General features: G+C 37.3%; 1 protein-coding gene and 1 long non-coding RNA gene across 4 annotated transcripts in view; one reads left to right on the top strand and one right to left on the bottom strand.

Annotated features, from left to right (window-relative positions):
• EPS15 (epidermal growth factor receptor pathway substrate 15) overlaps positions 1 to 22116 on the bottom strand; it is a 143996-nt gene that overhangs the window by 121298 nt on the left and 582 nt on the right. The gene's annotated exons all lie outside the window — the stretch shown is intronic.
• The window catches only part of LOC309843154, a 69813-nt gene continuing 68641 nt past the window's right edge, over positions 20945 to 22116 (top strand). The window contains exon 1 of the long non-coding RNA XR_014299973.1: positions 20945 to 21836. This is a non-coding gene — a long non-coding RNA (uncharacterized lncRNA). The remainder of the gene's footprint in view (positions 21837 to 22116) is intronic.

Raw genomic sequence — 22116 nt, forward strand, 5'->3', positions numbered from 1 at the left:
TAACAGACAAAAGGATTTCAAAAGATGACATAGTTGTATGCTACTGAAAAACAGTGGGCATAAACAGACCATATCAAGAACTCACACCAATAATGAACCAGCTTTTGTTAAATCCAGTTCAACCTGATCAAAAATCAAACTCCGCGGTGTGACAAAGAATGAATACAAAGAGTAGCTTTGGTCTCTCATCAAAGATAGTAAGCCCTGGGGCGCCTGAGTGGCTCAGTGGGTTAAGCCTCTGCCTTCGGCTCAGGTCATGATCTCAGAGACCTGGGATCGAGCCCCACATAGGGCTCTCTGCTCAGCAGGAAGTCTGCTCCCCAACCCCCCACGCCTGTCTCTCTGCCTACTTGTGATCTCTATCTCTCTCTCTGTCAATAAATAAATAAATAAATTTTAAAAAAAAGATAGTAAGCCCTATACATGCCAGACTAGACCGCCCAAGATAAAGAAAAATCACTGGGAAAACCATTATCTTTAAGCATGAATAATACATGAATTTATAAAAATACAAATAAGGAAGAAATGAAACAAAATAACTATCTCCTGCATTGTATAGCACTTTACCTTTTACAGAGGACATTAACAAACCTCACCTCTCAGATCCTTTTTCCGAAATAACCCAGATGATCACATCAATTCTCATTATTCAATATCACACTTATGCTGATGGACTATCAAACTGATATCCAAACTTTTAACCATCTGTATCTCCACTTGGATATTTCCCAAATATCTGACAGACATATTTTTTCCTCTAAAAACCCACTCCTCCCTTACCAACAACTACCTAAGGTTCACAAGCCATATACCTGAGTCTGCCTACCTCTCTCTGTTTTCAATCCATCAGCAAGTCCTATCAACTCTAATTCCAAAACATACACTGAACTTATCCACCTCTCTCCAAATCTCAGTCCATATCTTGTCTTTACTAATAAAGTTTTACCTACCCTCTCAGGCCTATTCTTGCTTCCCCATATGGACTGTAGAGTGGTCATATAAAAATATAAATCAGGACAATAATATTCACCTGTTTAAGACCTTCAATACCTTCTCATTTGACAAAAAATAAAATCCAAACTCTGCCATGGCTTGGAATATCTGCATGACCCAGCCTCTGCTTACCTCTCCAGCATCACTTAGGGCCACTAACTTCACTCTGATTTTCAGTAAAAGAGCAAATTCTGTCCCAACTCACAGCCTTTGCAGGTGTCATTCTCTCTTCTTGAAAAACAGTTGGTATCTCCATTTTCTTTAGGACTTAGTTTAAGTGTTACCTACCCAAGACTTTTTTTGGATTATTATAAAGTAGGTCCTCTTCTCTTATTTTCTACCTCAGCCTTGTTTCCTTAAGAGACCTTAATACAACTTCTTTTCATTTTGTCTGTGCGGTTTTTTGTGGCCCTCACTATTAGATGAGCTCCATGAGAGCAGAAGCCCACCTATCTTTTCACCATCATATCCCCAATACTTAGCATAGTATCTACATATGTAAACCCTCAATAAATGTTAGCTGAATGAATAATTATTAATGAAATTCCTTCTTACACTAAATTCTCAAATATTGCTGGGAGTATAAATTCTTTCATTCAACATTTATTGACAACCTACTACTTCCCAAAGACTGAACTAGGCACAGCAATACATAGTCCCTGCTCTCTAGGAGTTTATTGTCAAGTACAGAGAGAAAAGAAAAAGATAAGCAGAGTCATTTTTTCTCAACCTCTTCTGAGAACGTTCCCTCCACCTTTCAACATGAAATAACACTGGTCCTCTCCTTAAAACAAAGTCAGAACGTCTGTTCTCAGCATGTTACCTTCAACTCCCCTCTTTAAATGAAACTCAATCTCTCACTTCCCTTGTAACACTCTCAAATAGTACAGTTTTTTTTTTAAGATTTTATTTATTTATTTGAGAGAGAGAAATCACAATCAGATGGAGAGGCAGGCAGAGAGAGAGGAAGGGAAGCAGGCTCCCTGCTGAGCAGAGAGCCCGATGCGGGACTCGATCCCAGGACCTTGAGATCATGACCTGAGCCGAAGGCAGCGGCTTAACCCACTGAGCCACCCAGGCGCCCCTCAAATAGTACAGTTTTAACATCCAACCTATTTCAGGGTCCAGAAATAGGTATAAAATCCTCTTTGATTACCTCTGCAGCCTGTTCACATTATACTACTCAACTTTTTGTTTTAAAAAGCAAAACAATGGGTGATGGGCATTAAGGAGGGCACTTGTTAAGAGGAATACTGGGTATTATATCTAAGTGATGAACCACTAAATTCTACTCCTGAAATCAACAGGAGTAGAAATCAACTATATGTCAACTAATTTGAATTTTAAAAGAGGGGAGGGCACCTGGGTGGCTCAGTTGGTTAAGTGTCTGACTCATGATCTCAGCTCAGGTCTTGACCTCAGGATTATGAGTTCAAACCTCATGTTGGGCTCCATGCTAGGCATGGAGCCTACTTTAAATCAATCAATCAATCAATCAATCAATCTCTACTCTCTTGAGGCTCTTATCTTTCAACAAAACTACACTCTTGTCTTCCTTAACATTGGTATTTTTTTTTTAAAGATTTTATTTATTTATTTGACAGAGAGAGATCACAAGCAGGCAGAGAGGCAGGCAGAGACAGAGGGGGAAGCAGGCTCCCTGCTGAGCAGAGAGCCCGATGCGGGACTCGATCCCAGGACTCTGAGATCACGACCTGAGCCGAAGGCAGCAGCTTAACCCACTGAGCCACCCAGGTGCCACCAACATTGGTATTTTTTAAGTTGGCTTCTCTATCTCATCTAAGGCATTGGCAACTGACTCACTGTCTTCCTCTCTACTCTGAATCTCATTATCATCAATGGGTTACTTCACCACAGACTTAAACAACCCCTCCAACAACCTAGCTTCTTATTAGACCTCTTAACTCCAGTGGTCACTGCAAAACATGGGAGTTATACATATGGTATGGCCAAGTCCCTCTCTTATTCCCACAGTAACATCCTTCATGGCTCTTCTACCTTTACCTGCAACCACTCTTCCTCCTAATTCATACTTCGAGCATCTTGTTCTACAAACATAATGTCTTCTTTCAAGGTATCCTTTGCCTCTATAAGATCTCTTATCCATGGACCCTCTCATTTTGACTTTGAACCACCAGAACCTCTTTTACTAAACTTTCCTTCTCATTCAGTTTAGATACAATGATGCGCCATTTCCATAATATTCTTGCCAATAACCTGAATTCTCTTACTCCTCTTGTCTTTTGGTTACACCAACAGAGCAAAATCCCAAACCTGGATGAACCCAACTACCCTCTTTTCTTTGAGGCTGCAACTGAGAAAGTCACTCAATAGGACAGACTAGTATTACTATAAATTCATGATCACTACATTGGTTTGCTAGAGCTGCCATAAAAACGTACCACAAACCAAAGGGCTTAGAATAACAGAAATATACTGACAATCTGGAGACCAGAAGTCCAAAATGTTGCTTTTTAAAAAAGAAGTATAATTGACTACTTCTCATTGGTTGGCTCAGTAAGAAGAGACTGAGACCCTTGATTTCAGGGCCAGGAATTCAAGCTCCACGTTGGGCGTGGAGCCTACTTAAAAAGATAAATACATAAATAAAAACTAAAAGGTTAAATCATAAAGTAAAAATTTAAATACATGACATTTTAAAATCAAACCTACACATACAGAGGATATTACAGCTTAATAAGTAACATATATTAAATTCTTATTGAGTATTTTCTATACACTAAGTACTAGTCTTAAGCACTTTACACATTAAGCCTATTTAACCTGATGAAGTATCTTCTATCAAATCCATTACAGATGAGGAAAATGACACATAAATAAACTGAGTGACTCAGAATCATATACCTATTTAAGTACTGGAACCAGTATTCAAATCCACAAAATAGGATTATAAGACTTCTTGCTCTTAATCATTTGTTTGCCTCTACTATCAATGCTTTTACTTTCACCATTATCTTACCAGTCTTTATCATCAATGTTGTTATTTTCATCATTATCTTACTAGCATCTTTCATATGCACTGTATCATTTAACCTCCCTAACACTCAGAGAGGTATTATCACATGTTCCAATTCTAAGACACCTTTAGTTGTAAGGGCCACTTATTTAACACAACTTTATATGAAAATAAAGAGGTAATTCAGGGGCGCCTTGGGTGGGTCAGTGGGATAAGCCTCTGCCTTCAGCTCGGGTCATGATCTCAGGGTCCTGGGATCTAGCCCTACACTGGGCTCTCCACTCAGCGGGGAGCCTGCTTCCCCCTCTCTCTCTGCCTGCCTCTCCGCCTACTTGTGGTCCCTCTCTCTGTCAAATAAATAAATAATCTTTTTTTAAAAAAGATAATTTATAAGAACTTTTTTATTATTAACCCCAAATTATAATCATTTAACAGCTTTTATTTCTCTACTATCAAAATCAAACATTAAGTCAAAGCAATGTTTCCTAGTTTTCATAGTACAAGTGTTCTGCCCCCTTGGTTAAATTTATTTCAAAGTATGGACTCTTTTGATGCTACTACAAATGAAATTGCTTTTTTTTTTTTTCTTGAAGATTTATATGAGAGAGATAGAGCACACACATGAGTGCACACGCCAGCGGGGAAGGGGCAGAAGGAGAGGGAAAGAATCTCAAGCAGCCTCTCTGCTGAGCTCGGAGCCTGACTCAGGGCTCAACCTCAGGACCCATGAGATCACGACCTGAGATGAAATCAAGAACTGGCCTCTCAACCAACTGAGCCACCCAGGCACCCCCAAAATTGCACTTTTTTAAAAAAGATTTTAATTTCCTTTGCAAATTGTTCATTGCTAGTAAAGACTGCATAAAAATGCAACCTTTTTTGTGTGCGTTGATTCTGTATTCTGCAATTTGCCAAATTTGTTAATTAGCTCTACCATTGTTTTTATGGAATCTTTAGGGTTTTCTACATATAAAAAATCATGTCAAACAGTATCAAGGATCCCCCCAAAATTAAAAATAGAACAATATGACCCATCAATCCACTTCTTAGTGTTTATCCAAAAGAACTTTAATAGGTTCTCAAAGAGATATGCACTCCCAAGTTCACACTACAACATTATTCACAATGGCCAAGAAGGAGAGAGAAAGTAACTGTGTATCAACAAACGGATAAAGAAAATGTGGTACACATAGGATTTCATTCATATGTGGAACTTAAGGAACAAAACAAACCAGGAAATTACAAAAACAAAAGAGAGAGAGACAGACAGACAGACAAACCAAGAAACACTCTTAACTATAGAAAACAAACTCGTGGTCACCAGAGGAGAGATGGATGGGGGAATGGGTATAATAAGTGAAAAGGATTAAGAGTACAATTATTATGAGCACTGAGAAAGTACAGAATTGTTGAATAACTATATTGTACACCCGAAACTAATATGACACTGTACGCTAATAAAACTGAAATTAAAATAAAACCTTAATAAATAAAGAAAAATGTAGTACATTTATATAACAGTATTTTTCAGTCATAAAAAAGAAGGAAATCCTGTATGTACTATAACATGAATGAAACATGAAGACATTCTAAGGGAAATTAAGTCAGTCACAGAAGGACAAATAGTGCATGACTCCATTTATAAAAGGTATTTAAAGTAGTGAAGCTCACAGAAGTAAGAAGTAGAATGGAAGTTGTCAGGGACTGGGGGAAGAGGAAAATGGGAAGTTGCTGTTCAATGTGAATAGAGTTTCACTAATATAACATGAAAAGGTTCCAGAGATCTACTGTACAACATTATGCTTACAGTTTACAATACTGCACTATTAATTTAAAATTTTGTTGAGGAGGTAGATCTTGTATTATGTATTATTTACCAGAATAATTTTTTTTAAAAAGAATGCCATCGACAGAGATGATTTTATTTTTTCCAATTTGGATGTCTTTTTTTTTTTTTTGCCTAATTGCTCTACCTAGAATTTCCAGTACTATGTTGAATAGAAATGGTAAAAGAGGGCATGTTCATCTTGCTTCTCAAGAAAAAAGCTTTCAGTCTTTCAACACTTAGGATGATGCTAGCTGTGCAGTTTTATACATGGCTTTTCTCATGTTGAGGAAGTTCCCTTCCACTGTTAATTTATTGAGTATTTTCATCATGAAAGGGTACTGAATTTTATCAAATGTTTTTCCTGTATTAACTGAGATGATCATGTGGGTTTTTTCCCCTTCGTTCTATTAATGTGGTATATATTACACTGATTGATTTTCATACGATGAACCACTCTTGCAACTGTTTCACTGTCTTTTCCTGGGAATAAAACCCCAACCCAAGAAATAAGAAGCATCCTTTTTCAGCAAAATGACTAAATCTTTGACTGGAAACTGTCAACTTACCTATACTATGATGTGCGAAGATCTGTTACTTTTCAATCCCTGGTTTAGTAAAACACTAGCAGGGTGTTACTATCAGCCACACACATTCCACCAACTTGGCATTTGGCCTACTTAGCAAACTCCTCTCTTAAAATGCAAGTGTGGCTCTGGGGGTTGTCTACTGATCACTCATGCAGCCTCTGCAGAGAATTACCTACACCAGAAACCATAATTGCTTAACCTCTATCTGGAAAGTACTCGGAATAAGAATTTCTACTGGAATTGGAGGAAGGGATAATTTTGGCACATGGGTACAAAGATAATATTCATTCAGTCTCAATTTCAAGTGTTCTGTGTAATTATGGGACCTTTCATTTCCATTTCTAGTTGAGAAAATACAGTAACTCTGGCTGGAGCACTTACACGAACAGTTGACTAGATAAGGTATTGCTTAGGGAAAACAGCTAGGAAGGTTAAAGATAACCAAAATGATCTATTTTGCTTAAAACTCCTAATTTAACATCTATTGGACTACTATACAAATATGCTTTATACTATACAGTCTATGTGATTCAGTAGAAAACTCAATGATTAACATTACTAACATAGGTCATTTCCCATTTACACAACTGCTGATCTATTATGAGTCATTATACTAGGCACTCCTGAAATATGAACAAACAGGACAACTTCTTTGTCCTCCTGTCATTCACCCTTAGGAGAAAAAAAGGAGAAAAAGAAAAATTGTAACACACTGGCTAAATACAAAAATGTATTTAATGCACTAAGCTGATTGCCACACAAAATATTCAAATAAACTGTCCTTGTGTTGTTATTATCAGGCAGAAACAAAGTACAGAGAGAAACATACTGGGGAAATACAAAGTCAAAAATTCATGCATTTAGACGTTTGTTGTACATCAATATGCCTAGATACTGGGAATACTAAAATAAGTAAGAAACCATAGTCCCTGACATTGAAAACTCAAGTCTAGAGGGAAAAACAGACAGTAAAAATCCACTGTGGTAAGTGCAACTAGAGAGAGCAAACACAGTAGTTATGGAATCAGAGATACCTCAGGGAAACAGAAGAGGAAAAGTCAATAAAAGTCACGTCTGAATTATTTTAAAACAAAGAGAAAAACCTGAGGAAGTCAGGTTTACAATGACACCTAAATTAGATCTTAGAGGAACCAGTCACAAAACTGTAAAGAGCACTCATATCTCAAGACCCCTACACTTGCTATGTCATCTACCTGGAACATGTCCATACATACTCATATGGTGGGGAGCCTGGGAGGCTCAGTCCGTTAAGCAGCTGCCTTCGGCTCAGGTCATGATCTCAGTGTCCTGGGATCAAGGCCCACACCAGGCTCCCTGATCAGCAAGGAGTCTGCTTCTCCCTCCCCATCTGCCTTCCCCACCAGTAGTACTTGCTCTTTCTTGCCCCTCTCTCCCTCTCTCTCTCAAATAAATCTTTTAAAAAAAAAATATTTTCTTTATTTATTTGAGAGAGAGTGAGAGAGAGCACGAGAAAGGAGAAGGTCAGACGGAGAAGCAGACGGTCTCCCAGACTCTGGGAGCCTGACACGGACCTCGATCCCAGGACTCCGGGATCATGACCTGAGCAGAAGGCAGTCACTTAACCAACTGAGCCACCCAGGCACCCCTCAAATAAATAAAATCTTAAAAAAAAAAAAAAAAAAGATATTCACATGGCTCACTTATTTCATTCAGATCTCTGATCGAATACAACTTCCTCAGAGGGGCCTTTCTAACCTCCCTATTCAAACTAGCTCCTGATAGCACCCTCTTCTCTTACCTCACTCTTACTGTTTTTCCTAGCTCTTACCACAACTAGACACATTTATTATCTATTTGTTTCTGTTGGTCTCCCTCACCAGAAATATTAACCCATGGGGCCAACAACAATCTGTCTTGCTTACAGTGTACGTCACAGTGCAGACACCAGTGCTTCACAAGTATGAGGTACATAGTACCTGTCAAATGAGTAAAGCAAAGAAGAGGAAGAAAAATTCAGGCACCGCAAGAATAATGTAAACAAATTAATGAAAAATGGGCCATGACTCAATCCTCTTAACCCATAATAACTGTAATAAGCAAATACTTTTATTTATTAAGGACTTACTTATGGGCCAAGCACTATTCTCAGCACTTCACTTGTATTATCTCATCTGATCTTCACAATCTATAAAGTGGACACTCTTTTTCACATTTTACATACGAAGAATCTGAAACACAAGGAGATTAAACAACCTGCCCAAATTTACATAGCTAGTAAATGGCAGAATGAGAATTTCAAGCCATGCAGTACAATGCCAGAGCTCACTCGTAACCCCTTGCCCAAAAGCACAGAAAACAGACAAACTCCTGGGTTGGTCTACATGAGAAAGAAAGAAAGAAATAGAGACAGAGAGAGAGAGAAAGGAAGGAAGGAAAAAAGGAAAAATACCCACTATAAATAGTCTTTGTGAATACTACATCCTTCATATACTTAAAACCCTGCATGTTACTAATTTGTAACATTCCTAGTTTTTTTCAAAATATGAACTACATTTATCATGCAAAAGGTTAAAATAAACCACCACCCCCCCCCAAAGTTTCTGATTCTGATTCTGATTCAAAGTAGGACTGAGGAAGGTCTAAGAATTTGCATTTCTAAAAAGTTCTCAGGTGATGCTGATATACAGGTTTATTCTCAAGAACCCCTGAGCTATATAACCAAAATGTGAAAAACCCCTTTCAGGGCGCCTGGGTGGCTCAGTGGGTTAAGCCGCTGCCTTCGGCTCAGGTCATGATCTCAGGGTCCTGAGATCGAGGCCCGCGTCGGCTCTCTGCTCAGCAGGGAGCCTGCTTCCTCCTCTCTCTCTGCCTGCATCTCTGCCTGATTGTGATCTCTCTCTCTCTCTCTGTCAAATAAATAAATAAAATCTTAAAAAAAAAAAAACCCTTTCAAATAATACTAGGTTTCTTGAACAATCAGTTGCTGAACTAGGCACCTTCCAGGTACTATATATAATGTGCACACTTTCCCCCAAAGATCAGGGACAAAACAAGAATGTCCACTCTCAACACTTCTATTCAACATTGTCTTGGACGTCTTCGCCAGGGAAATTAGACTAAAACAGTATTTAAAAGGCATCCAGGTTGGAAGGGAAGAAGTAAAACCCTCTCTGTTCATAGATGACATGATCTTATACAGTGCATAAAAATTCCTAAGGAATCCACTAAAAAACTAATAGAATAAATGAGCTCAGTAACGTTGTAGGATACAAGGTCAATATACAAAAATTAACTTTTACACACTTGGAATGAACAATATAAAAATGAAATTTAAAAATAAATTCCATTCAAATAATTAAGGAATAAAAAAAGAATAAAATACTCAAGAATAAATTTAACAAAGTAAAAAACTTACACTCTAAAAACTACAAGACAATATTGAACAAAATTAAAGATATACTTAATGGAAAAAAAATCACATGTCCATGGATTGAAGTCTTAACATTAAGATAACTATATTCCCCAAACTAATTTACAGACTCAATGCAATCTCTATGAGAATTCCAAATGACTTCTTTATAGATGACAAGCCAATTCTAAAATTCACATGGGATTACAAGGAACCCAGAGTTGTGAAAAACAATTCTGAAAAGAAAAACAAAGTTAGAGAACTAATACTTTCCAATTTCAAAACTTACTACAAAGCAACCATAATCAACACAGTGCTTTACTATACAAGGATAAACATATAGATCAACACAAGAGAATTAAGAGTCCAGAAATAATCTCATGCATCTATGGTCAAATGAATTTTTTTTTTTTTTTAGAAAGACAGTAGGTACACATGGGTGCAGAGGAGGAGGGGGTGGGAAAAGGAGAGAGAGGGAGAATTTTAAGCATCATCTCCAGGTGAAGCCCAGGGCTAGGCTGGAGCTTGGATCACAGGACACTGAGATCATGACCTAAGCCAAAATCAACAGTTAGATGCTTAACTGACTGAGCTACCCAAGCGCCCCTGGTCGAATGATTTTTAACAAGATGATTCAGTGTGGAAAGAACAATTTTTGACAAACAATGTTGTGAGAACTAGAGATCTATATAAGAGAATGAAACTGGACCATCATCTCACACCATACGTGAAAACTAACCCAAAATTAATCAAAGACCTAAAGGTAAAAACTAAAATTATAAAACTATTAGAAGAAAACATAGGAGGGCACCTGGCTGGCTCAGTGGGTTAAAGCCTCTGCCTTCGGCTCAGGTCATGATCCCAGGGTCCTGGGATCCAGCCCAGCATCAGGCTCTCTGCTCAGCAGGGAGCCTGCCTCCCTCTCTCTCTTCCTGCCTGCCTCTGCCTACTTGTGATCTCTGTCTGCCAAATAAATAAATAAAATCTTAAAAAAAAAAAAAAAAAAAAGAAGAAGAAGAAGAAGAAAACATAGGGATCAATCTTCATGAGAGGGTATTTGCCAAAAAACTCTTTGATAAAACACCAAAAGCACAAGTAGTAACAAATGAGAAAAAAATATATATAAACTGGACTTCACCAAAATGTAAAGTTTTATGTACCAAAGGACACCATCAAGAAAGTGGAAAGACAATCCAGAGAAGGGGAAAAAAACATTTGCAAATCATGTATCTCACAAGTGACATACATCTAGATATATAACAAATTCTTAAAACTCAATAATCAAAAGACAAATAACCCAATTGAAGAATGGGAAAGGACATGAATGAACATTATTCTGAAGAAGAGATACAAATGGCTAAAATAAGCATATGAAAAGATGCTAGAAAACATTTGTCATCAGGGAAATACTTATCAAAAGCACATGATACTACTTCACAGCCACTAGAATGCTGGCCATAGTCAGAACTGAAAAGTCAGTTAACAATTACTAGAGAAGATGCAAAGTCCTCATCCTCATTCACAGCTAGTGGAAATGCAAAATGGTGCAGCCGCTTTGGAAAATTGTCTGCCAGTTCCTCAAACAATTAAACATAAAGCTACTATTTGGTCTGATAAATATCTAGCAGAAATAAAAGCATACAGCCACACAAAAACTTGTACATGAATGTTTATAGCAGAGTATTTATCATAGCCAAAAGGAAGAAACATCCCCAATGTCCACCGATGGAAAAACAGATAAAGAGAATGTGGTATAACCATACCAAGAGGTATTATTTAGCCAAAAAAGGAATGAAGTACTGGTACTTAATACAACTCGGATAAACCTAAGAAATGTTAAGTGAGAGTGTACCAGAATAAAAAAACAAAACAAAACTTAAAACATGGAGCAGAATGTAGAGACCAAGACTAAGTATGAAAGCAACCCAGCCTGTAAAGAAGAATGAAAAGTATATGCAAACTGAAATCATCCCATCTTTTTCAAGCTACAACTTTTAATGCCAATTTCCCATGCTAAATGAACTTTATAAACTATTATGTAGTCTGAAGCCAAATTAAATATATTCAACTTAATTCCTTCACAACAGCATTTTTGCGATTATTGTTCCTACCTGAATACTGCTTCTGTCTACTTTGCCATTCAAGATCTTATAAACTAAAAAAAATCACATACAACTTTCTGGGGTGCCTGGGTGGCTCAATCAGTTAAGTGGCTGCCTTCAGCTCAGGTCATGATGGTCCTGGGAGTGAGCCCCATGTTGGGCTCTTTGCTCAGTGGGGAGTCTGCTGCTCCCTCTCCTTCTGCCTGCTGCTTCCCCTGCCTGTGCTTTCTGCCTCTGTCAAATAAATAAATAAAATCTTTTTCAAAATTTTAAAAAATAAAATACAATTTCTCTGAGTATCCCTGGGATAGAAAACTTGATATTCTTAAATTTTTACATACTATTTAGAGTAGGTCAAAGATTCTTTGAAAGCTATCCTAGAAACCCCTCCCTAATGTCCTATGCTCCAGGTTAAAAATTCTTGCTTTAATACAAAGGAGGAAAAAAGCAGAGAATGAATCATAAGAAAATGGCATATCCCCCAATGTGGACCCTATGCACCAAAATACATTCTGACTTGAATCAAATGTTTCTATTGCTTCATGCTATCCTTTCAAATACAATTTAAAATGTTATCTATGGTACCGATCAACTCAAAAACTAAACTACCACAAAATGTTCCATCATAATCACAGAATACTCCACAGCACCCTAGTGCCTTACTTGCATCACCCCTTCTCAAGGCATCATCATCATCATCCCAGAAAGTCAGTGTTTAGGTATTTCATTACATGCATGAGTCCAGGTCTTTCTCTCCTTATATGTCTAAGGCCTAACACAGTGATGACAACACAGGAGGCATTCAGTAAATGGTTTCTGAAATAAAAGAGATCAACCAGCAGTAACAGAAGCATCTTTAATGCACAGAAGTTTCACATTTTTCATATATGCCTAACGATATATCTGTGTTATACCTATAGAATACAAGATAAAATAAAGTTACCAGTAATCCTTGGTATCCATGATCTGTGACAATTCTAAGTATAACAGTTCACAAAAATTAATGGCCCTATAAATAAGTAAAATTCACCAACTATAAATATTTGGCTACTGCAGGCAGTTGTTGTTGTTGTTATTAGCTGCTACCATTTAAACAGATCTTGGACATTTGTACCCGTTATCTCACATAATCTTCATAACAAATCTTGCAAGTAAAGTGTATCCCCAATTTTATAGGCTTAAAAAAAAAAAGAGAAACAGAAGAAACTTATTACACAAACAAAGGATTTAATCTAAGACATTCTCACTGCAAAGCCCAAGATCTCCCATTATTTCACCCTAGCTCTCTACAATGTTCATATGTGGAGTGTCAGAAATCCTTACACCTAGTGGTTTTCGGTTTTATTTAATAAAACAGTTTGTTTTTTAGGGAATTTTTTTCTGATACATGGTATTATTGTTAGCATTAAAATACTGAAGGAACTCCAAGTCCAAACTATGATATCCAAGAGAGTATTAGCTTGAAAATAAATACTGGTATGATGTACACAAACCAAGACAGGCTTAGGTTTTCATGAGTAATAAATTGCTAGGTTGCAAAATGTAACACTACCTTCTATCAAGTCTACAAAAACTCTCCACTATCTGGTATAATAAACACTTTCTAGAGATTTGGTCCTTGCAATGATAAGGCGATTTTCACATAAAAAGATGCTGCAGCCCAGAACATTCGTTCAGTTAACCAAGTATTATTACCATAATCAGATCTGTCAGAGCTATTATTCTGCCCTCAAAAACACATTCATTCAGTTTATATGCATTGTTTATACTACCTGGCTCACAATTCTGGCTCTACTACTTAGGAGCAGCTTGACCTTGAACAAATTACTTCACCTCTGAGTTTAAATTTCTTCCTTTTTTTGAGAAACAAAGATAATAAGGATGATCCAGTTATCAGGTTAGAAGGATTACTCAAAAGTTCATCAGGTTGTAAAAATTATTAGAAACAGTGCCTGACACACAAGAGCTCAATAAGTATTAATTATTGTTATTATTATCCCAATATTGATCTCTTCTCTCTCCCTCCCTCTCTCACACACATAAGCACACACACATACACATACCTCACTCTCAGTAATTTGTTCCTTTTATATAACAATGGAGGAATATAATATCACATGAATGTTCATTTTCATAGTTGTCTTACTTACTGTCAAAGACTATTTACAGGAAATAGTATAGCAAATGTGTTTAAGAACAGATGTACCTGGGTTCAAATCTGAAAAATCTACTGCTTACGACACAACCCTAAATAAGTAATATAGAAGATTAATTGCTACTTTATAAACACTTTGAAGATTAAGTGAAATAATACATGTAAATCACCTAAAAGTATCTACTGCTTATTAGGAGTTTACAAAACATCAGTCCTCTTCTTTCTTAATAATGGTATAAGAATGTTTTCCTTTCCATATCTTTTTATTAATACTTGGCCCACTACATAGAATTGTTCCATAACTAAAGACCACACTAAGAAAGGCAGAGAAGTTACATATAAAATTAAATTCACAATTTCCAGTTTCTTACCATTTAACTTTCTTAAGTTCAAAATCTATGCACAAGTAGCCATTCATGCCACATGGCAGGTTTAGTGATAAAAATATGAAGATGAACTATTCTCTCCCTATCCCAAGAAAGCACATACTTCTTTATCTCCTATATGCCTTACTGGATCACTGAGTTTAAAAAGTATATATAAACAAGTGATGCTCAACGAGGGGCAATTCTGTCCCCCAGGAAACATCTGACAATATCTGGAGATATTTCTGACTGTCCCAAATGGGAAGAGAGTTACTAGCATTTCCCGAATAAGGAACCTACAAAATATCTCACATGTACAGGACAGGCCCCCTACAACAAAGAGCTACCTGGCCCAAAATTCAATTGTGCCAAAGTTGAAAACCATGATCTAAAAAATTCAAAAAATATAATATAGAAGCTCTCCCCCAAAAAAGTATGGTCTTGTCCCATTGTTCTTAGCCAAATTTTTATTTTTATTGAGACACATAACAAGATAAAAGTAGCATGATTATTTCAGATGAGACTCCTGGTACCATTAAATTCCCATTACAAAATCCCCAATCTAAAGGGGGGAAGTATGGCTTACTCTTCTTTGTATAAATGGTACTATATAAAAAACAAGTTTTTAAAAGAGCGCCAACCTTTTTTTCCCAAGATTTTATTTATTTATTTGACAGAGATCACAAGTAGGCAGAGAGGCAGGCAGGAGGAGGGGGAAGCAGGCTCCCCGCTGAGCAGAGATTCCCGGTGTAGGGCAAAGAGGGCCAACCTTTTTTAACTGCACTTTCAATTCATGAAAGCATTATTTGTATCACAAAGTTAAGTTTCTTATATCTCACTTCTATCTTACTTTTGCACAAAATATTAAAAAATTCACTTAATGATAGGAAATACAGTGCATAAGGCCAACTTTTAACATGGCTTTTTTCTTTATCAAACTGACAATGTACAAAAGTTTGCTAATATACTGTATTAATGAAGCTACAGAGAAGGAAAAGCATACTCAAACTGTTGCTAGTACAATCTTTCCAAATGTAAATTAGCAATTTTGGCCCAACAATTACAGCTACCAAAAACTAAAGTATATACTCACACCTCTGCACAAAGGTATGTAAAAGAATATTCACTGCAGGTGTGCCTGAGTGGCTCAGTGGGTTAAAGCCTCTGCCTTCGGCTCAGGTCATGATCCCAGGGTTATAGGATCAAACTCTGCATCAGGATCTCTGCTGAGGAGGGAGCCTAACACACACACACACCCCTTGTGATTTCTGTCTGTCAAATAAATAAATACAATCTTTTTTTCCCCCTAGGATTTTTATTTATTAAGTGGGAGGAGCAGAGGGAGAGGAAGACAGAAATTTGAGCATACTGTGCGCTAAGAATGTATTAAGTACAAAAGGCACAAGCTACAAAGGGAGGGAGACTGATATGTTTGAGTACATGAATTGTTTAAAACTTACATATAACATAAACACCATAATCAAAGTGGAAAGACGAGTCAAAGTAGAAGATAATTTTAACACATAACCAACAAAGACATAATAAATATAATCTTTAAAAAAAAATATTCACTGCAGCACTGATAAGTCGTAACAATTGGAAGCAACATAAATGTTGCTAGTACTCATCGTGTATAATCGAGTATCGTATTATACTCATATAAGGAAAGATCCCAAAGTTAAGGAGATCTGTATGTGCTGGGAGAGAACAATCTCCTAAATTAAGCTATAAATAAATAAATAAATATAGTGAGCCATGAAACAATATGCAGGCTACTCAAAAGAAAAATCATGCATATTTACATCACAGATTATTGCTGGAAATACACACAACAAAACAAAGTGGCAAGAATGACTATCTCTAGGAAGGAGACTCAGAACCCAGAGCAAGGAGGAGGCTTTCCCTGGTACTCCTTGAATTTTTTTAAACATGGGTTTATGTTTTTATTTACTGACTGTAAAACTTAAGTTGCAAATTCTGAGCCTCAGTATTCTCCAATTTGAAATGATAGCAATAGCCTAGCTTGTTAGTTATTGTGAAAATCAAATGAGAGAATAAAACGCTTTGTAAATCATAAAGCAGCACACAAATTTATAAAATCAGTCTTTGACAATTCTCCAAACCAATTATAACAATAGTTATTATTATCATTCTTCTGACCAATTTCTCTAAATACAAAGATGGGAATGTTTAAGATGAAATGCAAGTGGGGGCGCCTGGGTGGCTCATTGGGTTAAAGCCTCTGCCTTCGGCTCAGGTCGTGATCTCAGGCTCCTGAGATCAAGCCCCACATCGGGCTCTCTGCTAGGCGGGGAGCGTGCTTCCCTTCCTCTCTCTCTGCCTGCCTCTCTGCCTACTTGTGATCTCTGTCAAATAAATAAATAAAAATCTTAAAAAAAAAAAAAAGATGAAATGCAAGTGTAAATGCAATCTTAGAATAGATTTTCACATTATATATAGTCATTCATTTTAATTTAACAATAAATATTCCAAAAAAAGTTCTCATATAGAAATGCTAAATCAGCAGATTGCAAAAGAAATACAAGTCCACCATCGAAAAGAAGGTAAATAAAAACTATAACCATGCTATTATAAAACCTTAGTGCTTTTTTTTTCTTTCAGTCTTTTTTTCTGTGCATGCTTAACTGGGTTAGATCATTCTTCTAAATAAAATGTCTCCACTTTGATGTAATACAGCATTCAAATTACGGTATTCTTCCTCTTATTACAAGCTCCTAATAAACACAATTTTTAATGGAGGCATAATATTTTATCTTGTTGATGAGAGTTTAAACACTTCAACATGAAATTCCAGTGTATGGGTTTACCTAATGAACTCTGCCTGGATTAACTTTCCATTTATTTCTACCAATTCTCCAAGTAACCAGATATTTCTCTTTCTCTTTCATTCTCTCTCTCCCAACCCATTTTCCTCCTTCTCATTTCCAGAGTTCCAATATTATTAAGTGCAAAATTCATGAAACAAAGAAGTGTGTAAGTGTGTTTAATTCCTTGAAGAGCAAGTAAAACACCTTAGATTGAGTCCTTAAATCAGACTATTAGTGAGAGAGGAGATTAGAACTATGATTCTTTACCAAAGAAAGATGCTCAATCTTTTTCTACTACATTTTAGTCCATTATCACTGTCTACAAATAGAGTCAAAACAAAAGAATACACTCTTAACATTACTCCTGGGAGACTCTACTAAACAAACCCAACTGTTCCTAATTAATTTTAACTATGACAACTCCTCCCAAATGCTGAACATTCCAAGCCATTTTTGAGAACAGTTGGATATCACTCAAAGAGGTATGGATTTCCTGAGTATACGTACTGTAACTGCAGGCACAAGAGAAAAATATCATTATTGTGCCCTTCCCATAGTAAGAACTCAAATATTACGTCATGTTAAATAAATACGCTCTTTCTGCTTCTGAGAACATGTAATTTTTATATTGTGTCCTGATATTTACTGTCATAATTACTAAACCAGATCACTAAGAATACACATTCATTAACACATCATGTATTTTTTCTTTAATAAAACTGAAAATAAACACCACAAACTGTAAATTATAAGTTTTTTACTCCAATTGCCAAAGTTTCTGTAATACAGTTATATCACTCTTTCAATTTTTAAAAAAAAAGCATTAAAAGGAAAAGTATTCTTACAGCACTTACTGGTTTAGACCACATACTAAGATTTTTTTCAATTAAATCCCATTCTAAGGGCTTTTTTATTATTAAAAAAGAGTCCCTGCTAAATTAAACAAGAAAACCTCAGCATAAAGCTGAACTGCCGTATGATCATTTAAAATATTCATATCATGTCATATTTCAATAAAATAAAACTTTTACCATCACCAAAAACACCACTTGTATACCCACAGTTGTTATCATCAACCTATCATAAAAGACACTGGATACTCAGAGGCAAAAAACATGGCTTCCATCCTCAAGTTTACTATCTAATTAGGACAATAGGGCATTTACTGAAAAAGACCATCAAAAATACAAGGGAACACTGGACATGCCAAGCATCTAGTACACAGAGAAACAGACAGCTTTTGAAATCCTACATACCTTGGTTCAAATCTTAAATTACTTACTAGCTCATGTAAATTCCCTGGTTCGTAAAATGGAGTATTAAATAAAATGAAGTAAAATTCGTTGCATACTGGAATATCCTTGTATGTACAGTAAACTACATATATACATATACATATAGTATATATACATATAGTAAGAAAGGCTGATAGCAGTAGTATTATTAAGAATACAGGCTTGTGGGGCACCTGGGTGGCTCAGTGGGTTAAGCCTCTGCCTTCCACTTGGGTCATGACCCCAGGATCCTCGGATTGAGCCCTGCATTGGGCTCTCTGCTCGGCAGGGAGACTGCTTCCTCCCCATTCTCTCTCTGCCTGCCTCTCTGCCTACTTGTGATCTCTGTCTGTCAAATAAATACATAAAATCTTTAAAAAAAAAAAAAAAGAGGGGCGCCTGGGTGGCTCAGTGGGTTAAGCCGCTGCCTTCGGCTCAGGTCATGATCTCAGGGTCCTGGGATCGAGTCCCGCATCGGGCTCTCTGCTGAGTGGAGAGCCTGCTTTCCTCTCTCTCTTTCTCTCTCTGCCTGTCTCTCTGTCTACTTGTGCTCTCTCTCTGTCAAATAAATAAATAAAATCTTTAAAAAAAATAAAATAAAATAAAGAAAAAAAGAATACAGGCTTGAAGAGGAAATGGGGAACTGGGAAAGCTAAATGAAAGTATTAATAGCTTTCTTGTAATCTGTCACTACATGCAAAAATCACAGTGTCTTTCTGATTCAAGTTTTACTTCTCATCGATTAGAAGAAAAGAGAATGTCTACTGAAGACAAATGAAATTAGAAAACACTATGGCTAGGGTACCTGGGTGGCTCAGTCGGTTAAGCATCCAACTGTTGATCTCAGCTTGGGTCTCCATCTCAGGGTGGCTGACTTCAAGCCCCATACTGGGCTCCATGCTTGGCAGGAAGCCTACTTAACATTTTCAAAAGTGAAAGATAGAAAGAAAGAAAGAAGACAAACACTAAGGCTACCCAGCACAAAGTACCTCTGGGAAAGTCCCACTAAAGCTACAAATCGTAGCGTATGATCTATAAAAAAAGAAGGTCAGCTGGAAAGGGCCTTAGATCAACTAAATTCAAACTCCCCTACTACAATGTAAATTCCATGTTTTGTATGCAAGAACTGTTATTTATTTTGTTACTTAGTATAGCCTCAGTACCTAGCACATAATTCCTGGCACACAGTAAATGCTCAACAAATATTTGTTGAATGAGTATTAAAATTAAGAAAACTGAGGCCCTGGAGATCTAACTCATTCCATAGAGTTAGCTCTTGGAACTAAATTTCATTACTGTAGTATTCTATCCTCTCTAGAAGCTACAGTATGATAATTTAAATAATTTATTTTGGTGGCTGGGAGCTGATGGGTTGGTTGGTAGGCAAGGAAAGAGGAAGGAAAGAGTAAATTAAAATATTTTTCACATTTTTCCCCCAAACTGTCAGTTCTGCTTAACTGATAAAGGCAAAAAACTATAAACAAGACAATCCCAGCAGAGTGCCTAGCACATAATATGTACTTAATCAATATTTGTTGAATGGAAAAACCTACTCAAAAACCATTATTATCTCGTGACCAGAGGCAGAAACCACTTTCAGCAACTGTTTAATCTTTTAACTGTCACACAGCCCTTTAAAATTTTCAGTCATTCATAAGACAGTAATCACCTTCTTCCAGATGGGCACTGAGGAAGAGAGACGAATTAAAAGATGTCCCTGCCCTGGAGGATTTCCACTTGAGTATGCCTAAGTGTGTATATTTGGGGGTGGATGGTGGGGCGTGACACAAACAGATCAATAATGAATGTGAAACCAGGCTGCATTGTTACCTTAGTTTATTTGCTTCAAGCAGTTAAAAAATTTTAAAAACACAAATTAGAAAAGTTTTAAAATAACGAGGCACATTAGGGTATATTAACACTTAGAAAGGTTCTTTTTCCTGTCCCTTAACATAGATCTTACTGCCTCTTAATGTCTTAAAATCAAAATATTCTAAATTGACTTAATCTGAATTATCAATATAAATGAACCACCAATGTATGTTCTCACATATGTTCTCTCATATGTGAGACACTTAAGGATAATACTCCCGATGCACTATTTACTTCGTGTACATATTAGTATTTAAGTACATAACCACAAGAACATATTTAAATTATTTAACTGTCTGTAAAACTGACAGAGCCTAAAGAAAATCTCCAGAGATGAATGACAGTAAAAAAAAACTAAAAGCATTACCTCTGGAGAGAATAAAGTATGCAAACAACTAAAAAACAAATCTACAGAAGACTTCAAGAGAACAAAAACTTCAAGAGGGGAAAACTGCCTGAACTGGCCAACAAAGCCAGAGAGCAAGAGCTGCCAACAGGATCTTGTATAATGCAAGTCACTAACTAGATTGGTAAAAAGCGAACACCCAAAAGTCAATGTTGCCACTCCTCAAATTTAAATCTCTGGAGGAGGCTTCCAAAGAGATTCACCACTAAAACTAACATACCACATTCCAAGGATTCTTCCCTGTTATCTGCTTGTCAAAATAGGATAAGCAACATCAAGAAAACCTGGGAAAGAAAGACTTCACATAGAATTCCTGCAAAACTAAAGTTAGTTATTTTACCTGAGGCACATGTTTATGTGACTCCAGGTTCCTGGGGAGAACATTCCTCACTCAGTTTCTGTATTCCAGAACGCTAGGTGAAATATCCCAAAGCCTTTTGCTACAACACAAAAAACTCAATGGCCCAAATGTATAAGCACTGACAAATCTAGGCCAAGGAGACTACAAGGTGGCAGGGAGATACAAGGCAGGAAGGAAGGCTGTGGTGGGCCCTATGGGGAAGTATGTGGTCACCAGCTTTGGAAAGAACAACCTGAGAAGTTTATGGCCGGGGTGAGTTTTGATCAAAGGAGAAGGAAGGGACTGACAGGTGCAAGTCCTCATCATCCCGAACATGATGAGAAGATTACAACTGGCTTTCTTTACAGAGAGGAAAGGAGGAGGCTCCCAGAATGAACGATGCTGAAGCACAAGGTTTTCTGGGAAGCCCAAGAACTGGACTCTGCAGGTAACAGGCAAGAGGAAAGACCCTGAGAACAGGTTCCCCCATAATGAGTGATCGCTACAGTCTTTCCAGCGCCAAGACTGAAGGAACCATCACACCTGTTGAAGTATGTTTCCCTGTTATCCGTGTGGGCAGCAATTAAGAGAAACGCCCCCCGCCAAGAGTGGAAGCAAAGACAGACGGAACTGGGGGGTCCAACCCAGAAGGAAACCTGATGGGGGGAAGAGGCTGAATTCAGGATGAGGCAGCAGGGTAAGTACTTGGGAGAATATAAGACTTATATGGAAGAGAGGCTAATTATCGGAAACTGCTGGGGAAGGGAGGGCTTTCGCTGGACTCCAGAGGGAAAAGGCCCGTTTTGAGAAGAAAGGCTATCTTAGAGGAGGCCTTGGGCGTCTGGGTCGGGAAGGTGACTTTTAACTACGAAAAGGACGCTGCATAGCCCAGACAGCCAGCCTCGTGGGGGGCGAGGGCTGACCTGGGGTTGAGGCTGATCCTCGGGAGCTCAACAGGAGCTCACCTGGAGTACTTC

The sequence above is a fragment of the Mustela nivalis genome (assembly GCF_964662115.1).
Source record: "Mustela nivalis genome assembly, chromosome: 10".
Classification (NCBI taxonomy): domain Eukaryota; kingdom Metazoa; phylum Chordata; class Mammalia; order Carnivora; family Mustelidae; genus Mustela; species Mustela nivalis.